The following is a 24,275-nucleotide window of genomic DNA, read 5'->3' on the forward strand; positions in this document are numbered from 1 at the left end:
CTTAGGCACATTCGATATGAAGAAACAAAGTGAAGAAAAGGTAAAGATGTCTTGTTGTCACATCTTGTAGACTGAGGGGTTGGGGCGTCGATGTTTCCAGACGTTCTTTAGGTGATGTATCCTAGGGGCCCGCTTACACACTCGTCCTTTCTCCTCTGTGCAGCACGTGCAGCCCTTCAGGGTGAACTTGGGATATCATTCCCACTCGGTAGTTTCTGTGGAACACATGTAGTTTCTGTGTGGCTCCTTGCCCCTTGCACAACCCCTCAATCACATGTGAGATGAACGCCGGTCCATTTTCAGAACCCAAAAGCATAGGTTCTCAAAAGCGCGGTATGAACTCTGTCAGGAGGCATTTGGCAATAGTTTGTGCACTGCTGTTCTTGAATTGGCAGGCCTTAGTCCACTTGCTGATCATGCACACAATAACCAACACGTACTTGAAGTTTTAGTAGGAGATATGTTGATGAAGTCCATTTCATGTGGGGAAATGAAGTGTCCTGAGGCAGTGGAAATACAGCTTTAGGAAAACAGTCTGGTCTTCCTATCACATCGTACAAGTGATGAACCATGAAAAAAGACAGGCCATGGGGGCAAGCATTATGGTTGGCAAGCATTCCTTTGCATTTGGGTCTATTCATATCCCTTTTCTGTTTGCATACATCCTCCCCTGTTCCCTTCTTCCTTTTCTTCCACCCAGCCCTTTTAATAATTTATTTAGTGTCCTTTGCTATTCTTTCTTGTACATCTGCCTCAACAAATTCTTTACCAATTGATACACAGTCCTTGGGGGAGGTGTGTGCAACATTCTACAATTGAAACTGGAAGCAACAGGCCTTGCAATAGTTGAGTTATTAAAGGTGCACGCTGCATGTGTTGTCCAGCAGAGTTAAGGAGGGAACTCCAAATGAAGAAAAGAACCCGAAAATGATTTTGGCATCCCTATACAAGACCTTAAAACGAAGATATCTTAAAAGCAAAAGAGGAATTAAAACATTATACCACAGCTTGACCCAACAGAAAACACAGATGAAAATCTCTGTCACAGTAACACCTTTAGTAATCAAAACACTCCTAGTTGTCAAGTTGTGCCCAGGGATGTGTAATTCCTATAGCCCCACGCCCAGGACATATCCGTTTGAGGTCAAGGGCAACAAGCCTTCATGCATATTTCGTCTCTGGGGGCAAGTAGGCCCAACCCTCTACAGCACAATCCCTTTGGCTGTCAGTTTACAGTACCACACTATGGATCAGGGAAAGGCACTGTCTGCAATTAAGACAATATCTGTGTCCATGTGCTAATGCTGAATGTTCATCGATGCAAAGGCTTCATTATCAGGGTGATCGCTCTAAGTAAATGTTGTAAGATCAGACTGCACTCCTGACAGTGGTTAGAGTATGAAAATGTGTACACACTTTTTCAATTCTTAGCAATGTGAGGCTATGTATACTGCTCTCAGAATGCTCTTCAATTAGATGCAAATATTTGCAGAAGCTTGAAAGCAAAACTGATAATTCTTTGCTTCACAAAAAGAATGCAAAACATTTAGCTAAACTACTGGAATAAGGTAGGTACCATTTCTTTGTAACATAAAAATAAACAAGCATTGGTAAAGCCTATGAAATTGTTGTTCAGCCTTTTAGCTTTGTCAATGCACAACCTGTCTTGCCAATATGTTCCTCATTGGTGTGAGAGCTGCTGGGCCATCGCCATTATAACAAACATTGGCAAAAGCAGAAATTGTTGTGGTCTCAAAAATCACACATTGCACAGTAGTTCCTGGCACTGGATAAAACAAATGTGTGTGGATATGCTCCTTGTGAAAGAACATAATGAAGTCACTCACAGTGAAGCTAGCCAAGAGAGGGAGGCAGAGACAACATTTTACTAAACATAAAAGGTCATTGTTAACGCCAGACCTAATTAGGGGCAAAATCATGAAATAAAGTGCACCCATGTCCTTGTATTAAGTGCAGATATACACCTGTTGTAAATTCATAAGACTACAGGAGGCTATTTTCAAACACCCTGAAATATTGCACCTATTTATTAAAACACACATCAAATCTGCACACATTGTATCCTTAAAACATTATAATACGAAGCACATAATTACAAATGATCAATACCTAAACATAATATAAACGCATCATTACTACTTTTCTTAACTCCTATCCTCTGTGTCCCTGGCGAATGTACTGCATTGAGAATGCATTTAAGCACATTTTCACCTTACACGGTAATCTATTACTCAAATATTCTTCTTGCTTGTGAAGATGGCGTTGTTTCTGTTGTAGCCGATCACCCGTCCTCTTCTTCCTTGGACTCAGGGTTGATGGGGCGGACCCTTCTATTCTGCCTAAATACCTGAGTAGAAAGAAGCTTCGCAGCGGTTGTTAATCTACACAAAAACATGCCTCTTACTTAATTTCAATGCCACTTTGATACCCAGTTGATGTGACTTATACATATATTAATTGATCAGGGAGAAGTATATGGGGTGTTAAGTTGTTGTCAGAACATTGTAATATTTGTGAGTGAAAACTGAGTGATCCATGGGCAACAAACTATTTTTGCTTTCTCTCAATTCTCAATTCATTACCCTTAAACAGTCTGTTCAGGCATTGCTGAAAGTTGTTGCTGCTTTTATATCATAATGGACACATGGTCTGGCTGTCATCCAAACGTGTGGGAAAATGTGGTAGGCCTGAGCCTGTGGAATGATAAAGTTTCCTATTTGTATTATATTTCGAACCAGACACGAGGTGATGAAAACAATAACATTGAGTCCATGTAAGCAAACATCCCGAAGACGGAAAATCCAATATACTCTTCTTGGAGACGCAGGGAAGAATCTAATAATAATAACCTCTAATCATCCATTAACTAAGAAAGCGAAAGAAGAACCCAAACAGAAGATAGAAACTTTCAAGAACGATAAAAACTTGTAGTGGTCGAACTGCAAAATATATCCAACCACCTCTAAAGTCTGCAACTCTAATTTTAGAAGGCCTCTCCAAATTCACACCTTGTATTCTGACAACACTGCAATACTGAGTATTGCATACAGTCCTTCAACATTAAGATCTACTCTATATCTGCACGTATTATTTATTCTTTTGTATTTTCCTAGTACTGGGGCATGTGGTGGCTACCTGTGGTAATCTTATTCCTACGAATCTCTGGTTGTCTCATATTTTGAAGGCTGCACACAGCTGTGCATATCCGAAAACGTATTCCTCACTTCCTCTCACCCATCTGTATATAAACACATACATATTCCTTCACTGAACTGCTCCACGTGAAACCTGAAAACACTGTATTCAATCTCGGCTTCACCCGTTACCAAATTGTGTGGTTCTAGGCAACTATTCCTCCTCACTTCCACAAACAAATATATTCCTACACATACATTTTCCTTTCTACAAAATCCTATGTTCATTACCAAACACAGGAAGCACCTTTCCTGCCTGGCTCAACGCCCAGAATCTGTGGTCGGCCAGGACTGCTACTTCTGAAGGCAGCCTCAAAAATCTGTTAACCCTTCGACACCATGTAACATCCAGACACGTGTTGTCTTTAATTGTACGTAAAATATAGCTTAGTTGAAAATAATATGGCTTTTCTGTAAAGCGCACGTTTACTCAGAATGGTATTGTGGCGCAAAATAGCAAACCTTTACTGTTCCCCTCACTCAATAGTACTTATTTCATCCAACTTGGAAAGATGAAAGGCTGAGGAGATCTGGCAGCACTTGACGTGTGCCCATGAAGTCAAACCATGGGTATATCTAGCGTGCATTCCACTCCATCATTTTATCTCTAAAGTGTCACTAGTCACTAACTTTCTTGGCCATGAGACACAATTTCAAAATGTTCCCTATTAACTAACCCTAACTGTGTGCCCTTTGTGGCAGCACTTACTGGATCTGCCCTAGCATGATGGGCTACTGCTTGTGCCTGCTTCACTTGCTGCTGAATGTGGAACACAGGTAGGGGTAAATTATTCTGTACTTGGTTGCTCAGTACTATAGCACTCCTTCAGTGTGAATTATAATTTGGCCATCCAAAGAGAGAGATATTAATATGCATTTGAAACTGAAAGTATCTCCTTTTCTGCCAGGAAACTATATTACCTATATTGATGGCATTTTTAGTCTTTTAATATTGTGGGCCATGATCCAAAAATATTATAAGGAACAGCTCCGTTCCATTTAACCTGGTATTACAACGTCTATCATTGTGCTCTGGGCGGTAAGGGATGGCAGTCCTTGACCTCATCTTATTATGTCACTCTTTCTTTTTGTGTGACTGGTCTATCATTTAACGCTGGGCCAAGTCTAGGGTGTAAAGCAACCAGAAAATGCAAAAAGGTGCTGTGTGTTGTGGCGAAAAGTGCATGCAAAAAGCCTTCCTCCCCTTCTTACCACTTTACTGAATATTCAAGTGGGAGGATCCTGTACTATGGGTGCAAGCACGCCAGAAAGGTGAAATGAGAAGCGTAAGGTGTCACTGTCAAGGAACAGAATATACTTAATTTAGTGTGTAATGAGTTAAAATAGGGGAGCCTATTTAAAACTGTGCACAAAAAGACGTAATTAAGAGTCGTAAAGGCAGCTACTTGGAAGCTAGACACAGTATTCACTGGATGCACCGCGCACCAGTTGCGTGGTCTCTAGTTGAACCTGTCTCAGTTAAAGTGGGTGTGCTTGGCACGAACCCAGATGTTCCTGCTTATCACTTCTTACTGTAGTGCACAAAAGACGTACACCCACATATAACATCTGTGGTACCACTGTGAGAGAAAGAGACAAGGAGGGCCCATAAGCAAAATAAGAGATGAATGGTAAGTATTTCCCTTCTAAACAACAAAGGACTTATGTTGAAGTGCCACTTTTATTCATCAAATCTCCAGAAAGACTATTCAAAACTACAACCGTATTCCGCCAAAAATAGTAACACAAGAATAGATGTTCATGTCGCTCAATCATCTAGAAGGCAAACCCTTAAATGAGAGAATAAATCATGCAAGAATTCACAATTTCAAATTACATATAAAGGCAATGAAAGGGTGAAATTTCATGGTCCTGGGGCACTGCACCAAGGCAGCATAATTTGAGGGGGTGCTTCTGCAAAAGTATGACAAAATAGACGTATGAACGATAGGGAAAAATAGCTGTCTTATCTGTATGAAAGAAGAACCCCTTTGTTTAAGGAAAATTCAATATATAGCCTGGAAGTCTTAACAAAGTCTTGGCATTTAAAGACACATATCTGAAGCGAAGAACGAACTCATATAGTGCAAATATATTTTAAATCAATGAAAATACTTTCAAAATGCAACATACACTTTACTGCAATGCCAGGAATGCACATATTAAGCTAGGAGGGACAACCATTAGTGCTTTGCAATAATGTTTCAGAACAAGGGCTATGCAGAGGAGAGAGAAAAAGACCATTTCAAAGCACAATAAGAAATTAGAGCTTCAGCCAAAGATGCTCAAATAGAGGGCTGAAGGAGACCACACAGGCGTCAGTGACCCAAAGGGTCACTGCAGCAGGGTAGTCCGTTGAATGGATTAAGGAGCATATCTTTATACTCTTTTAATGATGCACTGTTGACCACAAAAGGACAACATTATCAGGTGCCTCTGACCTATAGGACATGACGCATTTGTGGTCACTTCTGGGAAAAGGCCTATAAGCCAGGTAAGCGAGGGGAGAGACGCTAAATTGCAAATCGAGAGAAGGTGACAGACATGATATCTATTAAAGTACACCGCACGTAGCTGAAAAAGGAGAAGAACAGAGGACACCCATTACAAATATGGAGAGAGAAGTCAAAAGGCGTTGGCCGCTGCCAGGCCTAAGGTAGAAAACCCACAATGCTACGTGAGGAAGAAAAGTAGCTCCGCTTTTGGAAACTCGCAATTGAAAAAAAACCACTGTTAAACGTTCAAACAATGCAATCTACACCAAATAAGTGATCAATATTCAAAACAATATTCAAAACAAATGTGAGCTGCCAGATGCAGTCCCATAAACAAATATTCGTGGCACAAGGTGAGAGACGCCAGACACAACCTCCTCTCACTAAGTACATGTTTCAAAATATAAATGTGAGGAAATAGTTAAACAATTCGAGATATATTGTTGTGCACTACGTGGTCAGTCATCTGAAAATGACCTGTGCTAAGTAAATGTGGTGCTGAGCCACATGGGTCAGACTGGGGCTAGAGGGCAAGGAAAATTATATAATACTATTTATTCACAAAAAAGGCAACAGCTCTAATATATATAACAACAGTTACAATCCTAGTTATTATTGGTCTTATTAAATACATGAAAGGTCGGTGCGCCAGGATTGTGTACCGCTATTATTCTGTCATCTAGTATGTGCAGAACTATCCCAACCGACTCTTGTTCACTATAGCTCATCTGTATCTCTTAATATACTGCTCTCCTTATGTGTCAATAGTTAGGGAGGAGGCAGGGTGGTCAAGTATAAGCTCGTCCCCTAATGCCTCTTTGATGGTTAAATAAAATGCCTCTTTAATCTCCCTTTTATCTGGACCGTTATCAACTCCTTCTGGTGAGAAATCAGGAAACTGCAGGGCACCTGGATGTCCACCAAGGTAGTAAAGAAGGACCTTGCTTTGCAGGGGGTTACGGGGCCAGGAGCTGGTGACCTCAGTCGGTATTTCTAGTCCTGGCACTGCCATAGAAACCTGCACATATATGGTGTCTGCGGTTTTATAAGTTCTGTAACCAAATATTCTATTCATCTGTGTACCTATGCTGTTGCTCGAACCATGGTGACACCTAGTTATTGTAAGCAGCACTGGAAATGGTCACTGGTTCGGAAAGAAGGCAGCACTAAACAATATACTTGTAATAATTGTGGCGCACAAAACCTTCAAATCAAAAAACACAAACTTTAAATCAGAAATCACTACAGTTATCAGTGGCAGATCAATACATGTGGGAGTACAAAAAGCATTTACATTCCTCCCTAGTTATTGAATCTCACTAACAAACCAATCTTCTGCATTTGGCAGTGATCTTCTGTTACAATGGAAACCCTACCTAGCAGGCCTTACCCTAATAGAATCGATATAGGCCAGTCAACATCAATTTAACAAAACCGTTATATTCTTATACATTCAACACACATCTGCATATCATAAAACATATTATCAAAAATACAAATAACAAATAACTGTGCACGTAAATAATATGGCCTTACTAAAATCAGTTTCTGTGCCAGCCAGTGACCCTTACTGCAGTGCCCATATAAGCACCAACCACAATAAAGTGCTACTGTCACACTTAATAAACCTCTGTATGCATCATCAAACAGTATCCGAAATCATACAGTCCTGAAATTCTACATGTGTTTCAGGAAAGAAGCAAGTCGGGCACGTTTAGGGTTTCTATTTTCAAACAATGACTGCATACTTTGCCCACTGAAGGACAAAAAAAAACCACGTTCTTCCTATTACAATGGGGCACACACAAAAGGGAAACTGACACAAAAATACCCAAAAACACTTAATCATAACATCCAATAAACCATCCCGTGGAACCTCCTATAATCTTCATCAATCAGGCGATATCCCGTGGCCTGTTAGCTAGGCAGGCACGAAAATATCCAGCCTCTTCCCTACTTTGTACTGACGTAGGAGAGCCTCCACTGCATTCAATCAGAGGAGCGCCATACTATTGCTGAAAGAATACGATAGTAAATCGAACCTCTCCTTCCCTTCTACCAGGCCGATCCCTTGACCCCCTGGTAAAGAGGCGCTCTCTGTTTCACTATATACAGAGAGACTCTGTAGCAAGCAATTAATACCACTGAGAAGACTGCAGACATAAACAGTCTCTCCCTTATCCCTTATTCACTTTTTTTTTTTTTTTGTCTTTCTCCATATGTCTGTTTTCCACACAAAAATAAAATGTAATATACCAAAAAATGGAGCTAAGTGAGCCCGTGAAAGACGCAAGACGCAGCCTTTCCTCCGGGCACTCAAGGCAAAACAATAGCACACATCTATATATAGCAAAGGATATACAATAAATCAACAACTTCCTAACCGTACTCTCCAGCTCAGAATTCCATGCCGCACACACAAGCCTCCACAGTTAAAGAATGTCCTTAGCGAGACCAACCAGACAGGAAAGAAATACCGAGAGCCGAGAAAAACACAGAAAACCCACAAGCGCTCCTTTCATAAACCGTCACCAAAAGTCTCTCACGTCAGGTAGCATAATACTCACGCGAGTGCTTGTACTCAAAGGCTTCGGCCAGAAAGGAGTCACGAGTGCTCAGTCTTCAGGGAACTGATACAGTGAGCTGAGCACTCGGGTAGGGTGGGGGCTACTAGTCTGGAGAAGAAGGTCTCGCAGAAAGTGAAGCTGAATATGATTTGGGTCAGACCTGCCTTCAGACTGCTATACACTATAATGGCAGAACTATGGTCAATTTAACAACGGCCTATATTTTGAATAGAAGGGCCTACACAGGGGTTTTATGCTGGCTAAGTGAGAGGGATGTCCCAGGGTAACTATATAGCAACACAGGACCCACTAGTCAATTTAATACGCCTACAAATTAGGCTGGCAGGGCAAGGACAAGGGTCTCATACTTCAGGTGTGGCCAGAACGGGCCAGGGGCCCCCTATGACACAAAATCTACCCCTCTCTCAGGTCTAGTAGGCTAGGTAACCATAGTTAACTTGTTAAGAGAGGCTTGCGTCTGTATTTTCTAGTGAGGATATTGACTTCCTATTCTACCTGTCTTTCAGCAGTAGATAATCATTGTGGTTGAGGGATGGGAAGGGGTAAGAAAAGTGCCACTAATGGCCTCTCAATGAAATTCTACTTATAATAGGTTTTGTTTCTTTCAACTAAACATGAGGAATTGTTTGAAAAATCATTGTTTGGGGTGTTAGCCTAACACTTTGCAAGAGGTGCTAATAATGCTTCTCCCTAGCCAGACATGGATCCATTAGAACTCTGATCACACAAACAACTGCAAGCAATTATCGTGAATGGTAAATGTTTGGCCAGTGTGCTTGACTTTCAGTTGGCCATGGTGAATCCGGGTTGTCCATTTAACTGTGTAACAGCCAGTACTAATGCTATTCAAATTGGGATTGAATTCCGTTCTAACGGGCTTCTCGAGGGCGGAGCTTGAGCTACTGATAGCTCACTGGCTACCTGTATGTAGCTCGCCTGTGTGCAGCCTAGTGAACTAAATTAGAAGTTTTTGCTAGGTTGAATTAGTATATCCGCTCCAAATTGAAAACCATGTATTTCAGACAAAAATGTGTGTATTTTCCGAAATAATAATCTGATGTCTGGAGAAAAAAGACTGATTTTTTCAAAATATACTTAAAGCTGATCTTTTTGTAATCAAAATCAAACAGAGTTGGGGAGATTAATATTAATATTGTTATTCTGGTGCTAGGGACGTTATAATTATGGGTGTTACGTATTACCCATGTAGAGGCATTCCACATTGACAAAAGCATTTTTTGCATTACAACTGGCAACCGTGACTGGGTGCTGATATGTTCGCTGCTGGTAATCTTGCATATAGTGGCCACTAATGAAATCTCTTTTAGTTTGGTTGCTATTGCATCTCTAATAATTTTAGTAGCTTGGAAGGATTTTGATTAAACATAGGTGACTATTATTACAGAAAAAGTTGGAGGCCCCTAACATTTCCAAAACCAACATTGTCTTTCTTTTGGCTACTTTATCAGTTAGATGCCAAATCGATCTCCTCTGGGTTCAGTGATTAAAATGTACTATATTTACAAAATGCTTATGTTTGTTTGCTATTAAACCTTCTAACTGATGGGGATAGGGACCCTGCCTGAATTGCACAGAGCAAGTTCATGAAGCGAGCTAGTCTGGACACCCTAAAGCAGTTTGATTGGATATCCGTGCATAGAAAAAAGGGTTACATTGTGTATTTTTCACAACATTTCCTAAAAATAAAACAAAAGGCGAAGTTCACAGGAAGAGGCATGCTGAAAATTCCTGGTAACATGCAAGTACAATAAGTTTCACATCAGGTCTGGTGGCGGGGAATGGGTAAATGTGAGCAAAATGCAGAAACGGAATCATTCGTCAGTCGTTAGTAACTTATTATTTAATGAAACATTTGGCTAGCTGCCCTGTGCCTTGTTAGTGCTGGCAGGCCCTTCTGGGTAGCCATGCGCTTTATAAATTCAGAAGAATAGAATAGAATAGAATCGAATAGAATAGAATAGAACAGTTCTACTGGCATACCATAAAGGAGGTCCACCTTTTACTGTTATAGGTTTTTATTTTTCTGGTCCTATCTCCAATATGAATCTCTGGAGATCTCTAATTAGGACCAGGGCCCAGATGATAGTTACTGTTCTGTTTCCTAAAATTGTTAGCCTTTCTGCTACTCCAAAGTACTCAAATATGCATGATTTCCAAATTTGCTGGTTGGATCACTGTGCATTTGAGCCAGCCACCCCCCCCCCTCCAGCAGCCCCTTCCTCCAACAGGTACTTTAAACTCCCAGGCAGTCTCAACATATGCATTATGTACATGCACACGATGCCTGATACTGTTGGAGTTTCTAGGCATCTCTGCAGCCTGTGATAGCCTTTCTAACACCATTTAACTATGGTGTATTGTGAATTTATTGTATGTATAGAAATGAGTAAAATGAGCCACGGAGCTACTAAATTGCATATTTATTTCTTTTCCTTTTGATACATTTCAGTATTTATCATTCTCCGAATTACAACCCAATCTAATAAGACAAATTGAAACATATTCTATAAGACAGATATGTTGCTGTTTAGTTTGTGCAATTTTTTATTTCACAGCTATTCGGTCTCTCTCATTTTATAGCTGGAGATGAAAGAGTGCCAGTATAACAAACCTCAGATCGCAGTGGCTATGGATGGAGCTCTATTTGGCTAATTTAGGCTCTGCATCAAAAACTAATAAAAGCACCTCTTTAGCCGTTCTCTCTCAGAACTGACAGATTTGGCTCCCTGCTGCTCTATTTTATGTGCAGATCTTTTTTTTCCCCCATGGAACTATTTAGGGGCATTTCTTTTCTCACCGAAGCTGGTAATGTTGCCTTCATATGCTTCTGTGACAGCTTTGAGGTTCCTTTTTAAACATGCACATTGTGCCAGAGCTACACTTTTATCACTCTACATTTCATTCTCCCAGCCCTGATGTTCCTCAATGTAAGTGACTGGTTGTAATGTAATTCTGAGAATGTGGTTATGTGAGAAGTAACTCTTTGAAATGTGTAAGGTAATTTACTTAGGACTGAAAGCAAACAATGTACGTTTTACCAACTGTTTTGGTGGCATTTTGCACACAAAGTCAGGTCAATCAAACTGAATTCAAAGTATTCTGCAATATAACATTTCAATTTTAAAATGTCACATGAGTCAAATGGTACGGATATAGACGTGCTTAAGTGTATTAATGTTTATTTTACTTGATAAGTCTGTGCGAATCTGCATGGCAGGAGTGGGAGAATGGCTAGATTTTTAACATGCTTCAGATGAGCTCCAACAACACCCTAATAAAGAGGTACCCCTTCCCGGGTATGGCATGGACAGGTGGCTCCTCCCAGGGGGGAACTTCGAGGCTGCGCTCTACTCTAAACCTAATAAGGACCCACTCACAGGACCTACAAAACACTCGGTCCAGCTTTGGCATATTGTGAGCCGCAAACTGGGATGGGCTGACAAACTCACATTGGCTACCCCGCTCTGGGTCTCTGAAAGGCCGGGTACGTTGGGGCGTACAAAAGGGTTTCGTAATTGGGATCTGATAGGGATCTCCCATATAAAAGATCTATGGGGGCCCACCGGGATGGTGACTTTTGCCTCACTACAGCAAGCTTACGATTTAGCGTAAACAGAGTACTTTCGGTACATGCAGATCAGGCATTCACTCCATTCTAACATTCCACTTGGTACGACGCTCCCGGAGTACTCTCCCCTTGAGGACAGACTGCTTGACGGTCATTTACCGGAAAAGGCTATCTCCCTCACATACAAAAAACTCATACACCACACCCCTGACCCCTTGTTGGCACTTAGAAGGAAATGGGAGGCAGACGGTCTAGAGATTGATGACGAGGAATGAAGAGAGGCTCTTTCCTCCCCCAAAGAAGTAGCGATATCGGCGAAATTGAGGCTGATACAACTAAAAATATTGCACCGAGTTTATATCTCGAGTACACGACTAGTACTGATGGGGAGGAGTGCAGACGGGCTCTGTAGGAGACAGTGTGGGGAGGTGGGTATGTATCTTCACATAATTTGGGAGTGCCCTATAATACAAGCATACTGGAAGCGGGTGCATGACTGTATGCGTACAGTCTGGGAGGTTGACTTGCGACCCAAAATTAAAAGGTGTCTCTTGAACATCTGGGAACCCACGGACCTATCAGCAAAGGGCAAACTATGGGTGACGCTCGGACAGGTAATTGCAAAACGCAATATAGCATGCCTATGGGGAGCGGGAGCACCTCCAATGCTCAGTGAGTGGAAAAAAAGACATGGACTGGTGTATGCTGCCAGAGAAGACAGTCTATGTGGCCCGGGGTTGTCCCCGGAAATGGGTGGCAGTTTGGTAAAAATGGAATGAATACCATGGAAACTTGTGTGAAACTCCCATGATCCCCTTCCTTGACGAACCATTAACGCCGTAATGACTTCTGTACTGCCAACAGCTTGTGTAATATGACATCTAAAGTGATATGTTTTGTATAAGAATCTGCGACTGCAACACTGTAAGAAATGTGATTATATATGTGTAATGACCAACGAGTTGATTTTTGCAAACAAAAAGAATTATAATTTTTTTTTTAAAAAAGAGGTACCCCTACAGAAGGAAGTCCCAAAGCCTCTTTGATGCACTCTTTTACTTACTGCAGGTAGCATGGACTGCTCATGAAAAGCTAAACTTTGTGAGAGCTGCTGTCATAGGAAGTAGGCATGCTGGGGCGCTGTAGTACCCCTAAACTAAACATGCTGGTGTTCAGAAGGTGAATGAGAAATAAAAATGTCTTCACGTTTTGTTTTTATGGCATTATACTTACTGTGTGTACAAAGCCAGAGGTAAAATGTAAGTCTGTGTCTTGTGTCAAATTGCTGCTCTTTCTTCCAACGTGGAAATTGGTGTTCACTTTTCAAACTCCTCTCACTTTGCAGTCATAGGAAAAAAAGTAAACTATGTGACTGGGGTACAGGGAAATGTGAAAGGAAAATGTGTAGGGTGTCAATCTTTTTCTAACACACAACAAAATGTAAGTACCTGTAAATGAACTGTGCAAATTATTCAGAACATATCAGCAGTTAATAGTGCGAAATTAAACACTTTTGTAATTCTGAAGTATGATGAAAGCCAATATTTCCATACAATCAAAACAAATCAAGGCACTTTACTTGGCGGTGCGCATATGATAAATATTTGTAAAACTCAATTTCCACACATACTTTTTTGTGTGGGCTACAGTACCATCAGTAAAACTGTGTGTATGTGCAAATCTAGTAGCCATTTCAAAGAAAATGGTGTCTCTATAAATCAAAGTGTGCTACCAAATCATGCTGTAGTGATAAATATATGAGTGATAGCGTGTTGCAAAATGCACAACCATCTATACCTCACCCTTACCACTCCTGCTGCATGGGTGTTGCTCATTTACTGCACTTGTTCGTATTGTGAGGCTTGGATTTTTCACAATCTCCGTGACGTCAGTGATTTAACATTGACATCAGCACACTCACTCTGAAAATCGTTCCAGCACCACTGGCTACTATGGGGAAAGAAGCAAGCACTCTAAGTGGGAAGCTAAAGCTCACCAATACCTTTGGGTAGAGTTACTCGACCCAAAGGTATTGGTGAGATTTACCTGAGCACCAGTTACATCACACAAGGACGTATTCATTTTTTTGGGTAGGCATGGGGAGATTAAGTGATTTGCCCAGAATCACAGGATGCTGAGCAGACACCGAGGCTCGAACCAGGTTGGCCAGCTCCAAAGTCTGCAGCTCTGGCCAATATGCCACATCCTCTCCCCTCTTGTAAGTAGGGCTACCACAAGTTAGGTCAAGCCACACGATGCATGTGGGTAGTTATAAGAGGGAGAAGTTGGGCCTAGCCTGGATGTCACCTTGCTATTAATCCTTTTTATGAATCTCAGGGTTTTCTAGGGTCATTTAAAGTAATCAGTCGTAGCTACTGATAAAATGCCTTTAATTAAAGCTAGGCAAAAGAAGAAATGCAAGCTCTGTGTGCTGTTACCACGACTGAATGCCTCTCCTTGGTGGGCATTTACAAAACAGAAACACACAATCAAATGCTGGCTAAAAAGTGACTGAGCTAAGTTGCAAGTAAAACTTGCTTGTGGAAGTATCTCAAACATTAGCTATTGTAACTTTTATAGTTGTATCCATGTCCTTTTATGGTAGAAATGGCAGCTTTGATTTATTCTTGATGTTTATCTACCACTAAATCTCACCTTGTGAACACTTAGAGTGTGAGGCGATCAGGTATGTGCTGAGGTGATGAGAAATTGGTTTTAATGGCAAAGTGCCTTTCCATTGGTGGGCCAGAGTCCTTCTTAAAAAGCATAGGCAGGTGTTCCTGTTTTTTAGTATGTAAATCTACGTCTCTACCGAAAGCTTATAGCGCTTAGGAGCAGCTTCTACTAACAGCAGTAAGCGCTAGAAAAAAAGCATCCAAGGCACCAGAACCTGCTACAAAACTGCTCCCCTCCAGTGCAAAGGTAGAATTTTATATTCATTCCCATCGTGTTTATCAAAGGAGAAACTATCCAATTTCCTATTTTTACGATGAGCACAGTTTCAGGCGGTTCATCTTAAGTTTTGCATGAAGTCTGCTATGGCAAGCAACAAAACAGGCTGTTGAAGCTTGACCTCTGATCATGCCCAGAAAGATGGTCAATACAGCCCCTGCTTCCTAGGAATAGGACATGTGTATACTCCGAAATGAAGATGGTCACAGTCTGAGAGTCCTTTAAGAGCAGGCATGATATCAGGTGGTAAATTAAGAGTAAGGATGTAGACCTTAGGACAAATGAACAGGCATTTCACGTAGGGATCTCAACGCAAAACCCCTTTCTTATCAATTTTCTAATGCTTTTATGAGCAGATATGTGATATATGGGAGAAGTAACCTTCGGAACTGAAGTCCATTGTACAAAAAATGCTCCATTAGATATGGATCTTTGTAATCATTCTAATTTTTTATATATGCGGACATCCTGCATGACCTCAGTGGCGCCTCCCATTTGGGTTGCATCTCTCATGACATTTCCTCTGTCACCCTGAACAAGTGCAGGATTTCTTTCTTTCTGGTTCTGTTCACTGCAGTTGTAAGCAGTCGTAAACTATGACACTTCTAAATTGCAATGGATTTACAATGTCTATACATACACGTGTTCTTTCAAATATGTACACTAGTTGCTAAAGTTCTCCTGATGATCACCATCATGCAAATGCTTGATTTTCCTAATTCAAGTTATTGTAGACTTTGTGACATTTTAATACCGTTGACCTGGTTATACGACTGTACTGATCCTTGCTTGATGTCCAGGCTAAAGTTTGTAAAAGAAAAATCACAAAAAGCCAATAAAAATATATATTTTTGAATCAGTCTAATTTTTCATGATCATGCCATAGCAGACCCTTTGGGGGTAATGTAGCAATTGTTAGTAAGAGACTGAATGCTTCCCAACTTGTGTGCCTAATAGGAATTCCGTGAAGAATGATGCCTTTTTGGCAAAATTAAATTTCTATGGCTCTATCGCTTTACGGGCTGTATACTTGGCTAGTGATTTGTCTTGTTACAAGTGTTCTATTTGGGGCGAGTTAAAATGACCAATGTTCACTAGCCTGCAGCATTGACTACAGAGCCAAGACAAGTGGCTTACATCTGTAGTGTTTGTTCCTTGCGAGTAATTCAATCAGATTTGGACAAACATGGGAACTGTGGCTAGATGTGTGATTACTTCAGCATCACTGTGCAATTCTTCCTGGTTGTGTTTGATAGGGCATCCCCTGACTTTCAATCTCTATTTAATATGTATTGTTTTTGATGACTTTGGACCAGATTTGGATGCAGGGCAGGAGGAAGATCGGACTATTTTGGTAGACTAGGTTAGCAGGTTAGATAATCTAATGTTCTGAATAGTTTGTGGTCATTGTTCTAAATTTTCAGCCATTTGGTTTTGCATTGCTTCCTCTTGTGCATAAAGGGTATTGGCAATGTTTGTGACTTACTTAACATAGGCAAGAGCTCTGGCTATCCTCTACTACAAATAATTGCTCGTCCTTGTTTCTCTGCTTCGCAGAAGTTGCATGATGGATGAACTGGAACTGCCTTAAGCTCAATGCTGGGAAGACAGAGGTGCTGACTTTGAGTATGCACCCAACTTCTCTGGCTTTTTGGCCTGCGGAGTTGGGTCCACTATCTGCATCTAAAGCTAAGGTTAAGAACCTGGGCATTTGGTTGGACAGTAAGCTGTCTTTTGATAGCCAAATTACTGCAGTGGCAGGAAAATGAATTGGAATTCTGAAAATGCTAAGAAAGATTATCTATCTCCTGCCAGAGTCAGCTAGAACAACAATGGTTCAGGCTTTGATTGTATTGAGGCTTGATTACTGTAAAGTGATGTACCTGGGGGTCACAGAGGTTCGGATCAAGAGACTCCAAAGAGTACAGAATGCTGCGGCAAGTCTTCTTCTAAATCTTCATAGGTGTTCGTCGATGGGGGACGCACTCTAGAAGCTGCACTGGCTGCCGGTTAAGTATGGGTCCTGTTAGGCAAAAACACAACCACAGTACCCCCAATCAATGATCATGCCACATATATACCAGCCAGAAATTTAAGACTGGCAGGGGGTAAGGCTGTTGTCTGTATCGAATATCAAGAGATCATGCTTAGGTGAATGCTCCTTTTGCTATTTGGCCCTTAAAATATGGAACTCTCTGCCTTTGTCGATTTTGTCAAATCCAGTTGAAGGGTAATTTTTGGAAGCAACTCAAAACTTTGTTCTTCAAGGGTGGGAGCAAGGGAAGCTCAGTGCTACACCTGGAACTGCGGACATCTGTAAATAGTGCTGGGACACCTCATTAAGGTAGCTATGCGCTTTATAAAATGCACTATTATTGTTATAATTATAAAAGTAATCCCCAAAGGGTGTGGCCATGACACAAGCCTAAGCTGACATACAGCGCTGTGTTGGGCCGCCATGATTATAATGACATTGGGCCTTATCACTAAATGATCCTGCTCCCTTTGCCCTTTGCTTCTGAGGAGGTGGCTTACAGAGGAGGAAACATGGGAGGGAAACCAGTTTGTACCTCAAAACACCACTATCTAGCTCCGACAAGTGAGGGGTCTGAGTTATGTGAACTCGCTTGGCCATCCATGATGGCACCCATGCTTGCAATGACCATAAACACCTCGAGCTGAGTCTCCTGAAACAGGTGTCCCAGCTGCCCCAGGCTCCACCATATTTATGGTCATTTACATACCAGCACTGCACATCTTGCCACTATCAGCTTGAAACTCAGTGAATGCCTGCCTTAAGTAGTAGCGAGTCTCCCCACCCCCCAAATTCAGCACCTTCTCATAAATAACCTGCTTGGGCCTCCGCGATGTCTATAAGCTGGAGTGCACTCTAGAGCACTATTACATAATACCCACTTTAGTCTATCCATACTGTGACTCGGGCAGCATTAATTTACAGGATCTCTAGGGCATCTGGAGTCCCGAAACTGCTGCTGTTGCCACACGAGGCCCACTCCAGGATGTTTTGGAGATACAGCTCGCAGAAGTGCTGAACTTTTACGTTAAACCCCCGGCACTTATCCAGCCTGCTAAAACTGCGCCCTTGGTAACCATCTAAAGGACAAATGTTAAATATCTCTGTAGATACAGACGCAGGAAAAGGTTGCAAACTTAATCACCTCTGCCTACTGCTGGGCCTTAGTACCTGCATACACAGTGATTGATGCCTGCGCCTGCTCAAGTGAGGACATACCCAAAGCTATGGTCCTCACTAAGGTCCTCTTCATCAATCTGCAGCTCCTTTGAAGTGAGCTAACAGAATAAATCAAAACAGAGTTAGCCCAGGGCCTCTCAGACCTAAACACTGACCTGGAGGCCTAGATTTATGCCCTTCACTCCTTTATAGACAGAGTCGGCACAAGAATACTTGATGTACCGCAGGTGGTTGGGAATATCGAGCTGGCTTAGCCCACTCTCAAACTAAAGATGTCCACCTTGGAGGCACAAACTAAGATCCTCGCCCTAAAGTGAAAAGACCTGGAGAATTGCCCCTTCAGGATTAATATTCTGTTGGGAAGCCTGGAAGACAGGAGGCAGAGGACACTAACCTAGAATCCTTCATGGTGGTGGTATTCTCAGAATTACTTGGAAAAGCCCATTCTGAGATCAAGCTTGAGAGAGTCCATTGAGTTCTCCCACAGAGATGAGGGCCAACTCAAAGGCCAGGGACATCCTCGCTGACTTCCATATTTTTACATTTCTTTCCAAAATGTCTTCTTGTTTTTGTACCAAGACCATTGCCCCAGCTCTATTACTGGGGTGTCAACAATTTCAGCCTATCACATAGAATGCCAAAACAAGACATATCACGTTACAGACAGAATCTGAGGTGCACAGGTCCTTTGCATTCAACTGGAGGAAAACCATGGAGACCTACTCGGCCCCTCCTGGGTGTTGGGGGAGGGGTGAAGTACCTGGAGATACCTGTTGTGGGTAATGGACTACTCCTAAAGTGCAACATAGGTGTTGACTCAAGATGACGGACCAGAACAAGGCAGCAGCTAAACCCACTAAAAACACTGCAACAATGGACACCCCCAGATTGTGCTGAGCAGCCCATGCTGATATGGAAATCATTGATGTGGGAGTGATGACAGGGCCTTGCCTTGGGCCCCCTGACTAAGCACACAATCCCTATGCCTTGACTGAGACTGGGTTTGAGGTTCCAAATGGCTATTTATTTCTCCAACATGATGCCTGGTGGTGGGCACCAGGACCCACTACAAAATCACTCCCCTCCAGTGCAAAGGTGGCCTGTTTCAATAATTCCACCTTGTTTTTCTGAGGCAAAAGTGGATCACTACTGAGAACTGGGTTAAGCCCCTACCATTACTTTGGTTGTTGTCAGTGCTATACGTTTTGTGCCTTTGAATGGAGCTTACAAATTAGTTTGTCTTCCATTCAGTGTCTGCTGCAGTAGAATATATTTCTTTACCTCTTAGTTCTTATGACATTGTTTCTCTAGTTCATTATTCAGCCATGATTTGAGGATAAGATCACTTCAGTGGTCACAAGGAACTCTGTGGTCCCAGCTTTATGGTAATTGGGTGTATGTTGGGGCAGACTTTCATCAGACCCAAAAACATAGAGAGCTGAACCACATCGCCTTTCTGCGAAATAAGTATAAAAGTTGCCCGCAAACCACCCCAATTTGTTGCAATTCAAAGTCCTTTTTGACCAAGGAAGGGAGTGCTCCACAGGGTACTTGAAATGTTGCTGTGAAACCTGGTGTCTGCATGAGAGACAGTTTCCCAAAGGTGAGGATACATCACCTTAAATCTGCAACTTGCTTGTGGGTCAGCCTAGCATATAGAACCACCCCTGCCTGCTTGGAGAATGAAGGAATGTGCCTGGCTTTGCAGCAGGAGAACCTGTCCAAGAGGAGAAGCTCAGTTGTCAAGCAGCCAGTATATGATGAAAATGTGTTGTGAAATGCACAGTTTTAGCCCAGTTTTTCAAGCAGGTTCTTGGAGGAGGACCAGCCTAAACCTTGTGCTGAGCTCCATTTCTATATGGCATATGGGGCTAGTATGACCACATTTACCAAGACTGCTTTTGGTTCCCAATTTGGCCTTAGGTGTACTCCCAAAAATGTGACAGATGGCGATGGATATTTAGGAATAGTTATTGAGTCACTTTTTATCTTGGCAGTCTTCTCCTGAATCTCTGAATTCATAAGGCTCATCCCTTTGGAACCCTTTTTATCGGGGGTAAGTATACAAAGAATTCTGAAAATGGCTCAAGAACCACTTCTTCGGCCAACATTTAGACTTGAACTTGCTGGTCATCTGCATCCTCATTCATCTTTCTCTCTTCCCCATTGCTTTTTAAAAATTCTAAGATGAGCCCATTTTCAGTGGAATCTCAAGCAATGATGTACTCCAATAATTTGCAACTCCTGGTGTCTTTCTTATACATTGGAGACCTTGGGTAAAAGGCCAACCCAAAATTAAATATTCTTACTCTTGAATGGGCGGGGCATGAATCCCTCAGAGAAGCTTGCATAGTAAATTGGTTTTGGGAAAACCAATGTGCCATTACTGCAAAACATATTGTTCATAAAGATATTTATAACAGGTGCAATAATGCCTGCATTCTTGTGGTATAAGCTTCAATGGGCCATTCCTACTACTGGGAGCAGGGTTTTTGTCCATAACCTGATCTCGGAGAATTAAATCATGTTGTACTCCTGCTACATGATCAATTCAATCTTGCTACAATGATTTTATCACATTACAATTTGGATGTTGTTTTTGTCCACTTAGGAGGACCTCTATGAACAAGAAGGGTTTTAGGCCTTTCCTGAATCTCAGTAAGATATCTTCAAGTACAATGAGAAGAGGGATGCATTTCTCGACAGCGCAGTGTTACAAGAGTTAAGTCCTCCCACTGAAACACTTGTAATTGAGAAGTTAGGCAGGAAATAGTTTGTGTTACTGGCATTAGGAGAAACGAAGTGGCAGACACCACTGCTAGCGGCAACTGTGAAATCTAACAATACTCATAAAAAATGGAGCATTTTCAGCTGAGTTTCAAAGAACTTTGATTGGGATTGGTTTCCTTCTTCTGAAACAAAGTTACAAATTGGTTTGGGTTTTCTTCGGCACTGTTAATCCTTGATTACTAATAGAAATCTATTTATAATCTGTTTTCAGATCATTATTTATAATCTTTAATATAATAATTGTAAGGGGGTGTGGTACCCTAAATATGTAGGAACTTAAGGAAAGGCGGATCCCATGAAAGTCCACAGGAAGGATTGTAAAGTATGTATGGCTGCCAAATAGAGTGTATTTGCAGCCTGAGGCAGCCTAGCTATAAGGTTTTAATAGAAGTGGCGGCCGCCACAATTAAGAGGTAGGGGGTGAGTGGAGGGTGTGCGGGGGAGCACGGGAGGGGGAGCACAGGGGGAGTAATAATGAAAAAAAGAAAAAATAAGAAAAACTTACCTGGAACTGCCGCCCACCTCCTGCCTCCCGCGTTGCTTTCTGCCTCCTTCTTCCTGGTCCCAGAAAGCACTGGGGCTACGTCACAGACTCCCTGCAATCCCTGCACTTCTCTCATGTGAGAGCAGCATGGGGATTGGTCTGGGCAGGCCGTAAAGATGCCCTGCTCAGACCAGGGAGTCTGTGGGGTTTTCTCCAACCCAGCTGCTCAATGCAGCCGGGCTGGATAAACCTTAGTGCGCATGTGCGTTTTGGTCATCCAAAGACGGCTGGCCAAACACATATGCTCACATAAGGAGTGCACATATCACTCCTCCTCCCTATGCCCCGACCCTCCCTATGCAAACTGGCTCTGACACAGGCAGTGGAGCGACACTCCTCTGCCATTATGGAGGAGCCGCCCCTGTTCAATAGCTTTGTTTAACCAGTAGGTGAAGTACAAGGGAGCTTGAAGATGTCCTGGTCCAGACTGGGGGACCAATAGCAACCTTGTCATAAATGCTCCAACCAGCCTGCTCCCTGGATCTCCTTGCGCTTCTCTGTCTCCATCTATCCTCCCCTTTCTCCCTCTCTTCCTTACCCCTCCCTTCCTCTCGCAGTCTCTTGAAGCCTTCCCGTGCCTGCTACAAATAACCTCGGGAAGCTAGGGGAAGTGACAGAGGCACCAGGAGCAGCCCTGGGCTTTCAGAACTGTCCTCTGTGGGCTCCAGCCTGCCGGGGAAATGCCCGGTGGAGTAACATTTCTGTCCGCCAGCACTGACATCTGCTGCTACATGAATGTGCTACTTACGCTTTCACTTTCATTGCTGCTGTCAATTTGAGTGAACCATTCTTCATCCACCCACCCGTCGAATGCTGAGGAGGCGTTTGCTCGAGGGCCTGTATTTGCTCCACTAAGCAGATGAAAGCACCATTTATACTTCAGCCTTCCGGGTAAGGGGCCCTCTGGGATATTTTCTCAAGAGCTAAGAGAGGCCCATTTTTTAAAAGTCATCTAAAGATGAAAGCGTGTGCCAGAGGGTTTCTGTTCAAACTTTTCATAACACGGTGCAGATTTCATGAAGGTACTTCCGTGTGGTTTGAATAAATAGATACTCAGTGTAACATTGCCGTAAAAAGGCTGTATTCAGCTGAATATAACTGCCCTTCTTTTCTCCTTTCTCCGTCGCAATCAGACGCTCTGAGCATTTTCTATACTGTTGTGGGCCTTCTGCGAAAGCACATTATCAAATTTTGGCACGGGCTCAAACCGAAGACATAAGCACGCCCCATTTTTATACCACTGGGCTGAATGACGAACCAATTACCGCACGCCAATGTACAGTGTCATTTTTTAAAGTATTTTACTTTGCTGTGTCCAAATGGCAATCTAATTTTAGGACTAATATTTCTGTTGGCAAAAATAGCTTCAGACGATTCCTTTCATCTGTTGTTGGTCGTTTATTTTTTATTTCCCCATAAAGTAAAATGTGGATAGCTGCCCTTGAGTCAGTGATTTATCTCTAATTGAGTCATCAAAATAGAGTACTTACATGCCAGAAACAGTAGCTAAGGGACTTAGGGGCATATTATCAATCACGGCGTTAAAATTATCGCCGCTTTAGCGGCACAAAACTGCCGCTAAAGCGGCGATAATGGGCTTGATAATATGCCGCAAAGAATTCCAATAGAAGCCCATGTTGACACCAGAACCTGGGCTTCTATGGGAATTCTCAAGGGCATATTATCAAGCCCGTTATCGCCGCTTTAGCGGCAGTTTTCTGCCGCTAAAGCAGGATAATTTTTACTCCGTTTCTTGATAATATGCCCCTAAATAGTCTTTTCGGAATAGAACATAAAGTACAAATCGTTGTTAAAAAACTGGGGCAGATTTACAAGCCCCCTGCTCCACTTTTGCGTCACTTTTAACATGGGAAAAGTGACGCAAAAGTGGCACAAGGAGCTTGTAAATCTGCCCCACTATACCTAAAGTTTCCTAAAAACGTGGGGGCATATTATCAAGCACGGCATGAAAATTATCGCCCCTTTACGGCAAAAAACTGCCGCTAAAGTGGCGATAATGGGCTTGATAATATGCCCTTGAGAATTCCCATAGAAGCCCATGTTCTGGTGTCAACATGGGCTTCTATTGGAATTCTCAAGGGCATATTATCAAGCCCATTATCGCCGCTTTACCAGCAGTTTTCTGCCGCTAAAGCAGCGATAATTTTAACGGCGTGATTGATAATATGCCCCGTGTTTTGCTGTTTTATTGTTGCATTATAGGTTAGGTTCTCACAACTGTGAAATAAAATTGGCCTATTGTCGACTTCTAGTGTCTAAGCAAATAGATATTTCTCTGTTTGTTTACCTGTTGCTTCTGTTTATTTTAATGTGATTTGGTAATTTTGTCTTTGAAAATAAGCAAAGAGTGCCATATAAAGACAGTGAGTGGTCTGAGGCTATGATAGATAAGACAGATGAGCGAGTGGATGTCCTATGGAGATGTAACTGTACATAGGTGCAGAAAATAAAGATTATTGGAACAATAAGAACATGGAAAAGACATTACAACGCCTTCTACAATCCCACTCGTGCCCCAAGGACCTAGAATGCATTAATTCGCCCTTAAGCTCCTCTTGAGTGCCTCCTACTGGAACTTCAATAAACACATTTTAGTAGCTCTGATAGGCCTGTACCACAAACCACCCCAGTCATAAATTACCCCCAATATACTAAATTCTGTTAAGCAATCTGGGAGCTTGTTTCTATTTAGAAATGATGTCCTTGTTGATGACAGGCCACTGCCTCAGACCAACTATGAGTTAACTACCCCAATCTACTGAACTTCTTATACATGCTGTGTTTTTTATTGTAAATGTACCATGCGGATATTTTAGAATTGGTAAAGATTTTTTTCCTCATGCCTTATTGCTGTCTGGTGCCCCGAG

The 24,275-nt window shown here is 42.1% G+C and overlaps 1 protein-coding gene across 1 annotated transcript in view; it reads left to right on the top strand.

The window, feature by feature from the left end:
* Positions 1 to 24,275, top strand: part of CFAP47 (cilia and flagella associated protein 47) — a 2,697,962-nt gene that overhangs the window by 1,212,925 nt on the left and 1,460,762 nt on the right. The window lies entirely within an intron of this gene.

This window comes from Triturus cristatus, chromosome 8 (assembly GCF_964204655.1).
Source record: "Triturus cristatus chromosome 8, aTriCri1.1, whole genome shotgun sequence".
NCBI lineage: Eukaryota > Metazoa > Chordata > Amphibia > Caudata > Salamandridae > Triturus > Triturus cristatus.